Below are 817 nucleotides of genomic sequence, written 5' to 3' on the forward strand. Positions count from 1 at the left end.
GCATTAGGCCTGGGCAGAGGACCCCCAGCTCCCACCATCGCCGGCTCCGCCCCTACCCAGACCTAATACCTCTGGCCAAGGTGTTAGGCCTGGGCAGGAGACCCCAGCTCCCTATGATCGCCGACTCCACCCCTGTTCGCGATGGCTGGCTCCGCCCATGCCTAGACCTAAGGCCTCTGGCCAAGGCATTAGCCCTGGGCAGGGGACCCCTAGCTCCCCGCGATCTCCTGCTCTGCCCCTGCCTAGGCCTAATGCCTCTGACTGAGGCGTTAGGCCTGGGCAGGGGACCCCCAGCTGCCCACGATCGCTGACTCCGCCCCTGCTCCCCGCGATTGCCGGCTCCGCCCCTGCCCAGGCCTAATGCCTCTGGCCTAGGTATTAGGCCTGGGCAGGGTACTGCCAGCTCGCTATGATTGCCGACTCAGCCCCTGCTCGCGATGGCTGGCTCCGCCCATGCCCAGGCTTAAAGCCTCTGACCGAGGCATTAGGCCTGGGCAGGGGACCTCCAGCTCCCCAAGATCTTCTGCTCCGCCCCTGCCTAGGCCTAACGCCTCTGGCGGAAGCATTAGGCATGGACAGGTGACCCCCAGCTTCCCCCATCGCTGACTCGCCCCTGCTCCCCACGATTGCCGGCTCCACACCTGCCCAGGCCTAATGCCTCTGACCAAGGCATTAGGCCTGGGCAGAGGACCCCCAGCTCCCCAGGATCTCCTGCTCCGCCTCTGGCGGAAGCATTAGGCATGGACAGGGGACCCCCAGCTCCCCCCATCGCTCACTCCGCCCTACTCCCAGCAATGGCTGGTTCCGCCCCTGCCCC

This window comes from Myotis brandtii, unplaced genomic scaffold (assembly GCF_000412655.1).
Source record: "Myotis brandtii unplaced genomic scaffold, ASM41265v1 scaffold436, whole genome shotgun sequence".
Taxonomy (NCBI): domain Eukaryota; kingdom Metazoa; phylum Chordata; class Mammalia; order Chiroptera; family Vespertilionidae; genus Myotis; species Myotis brandtii.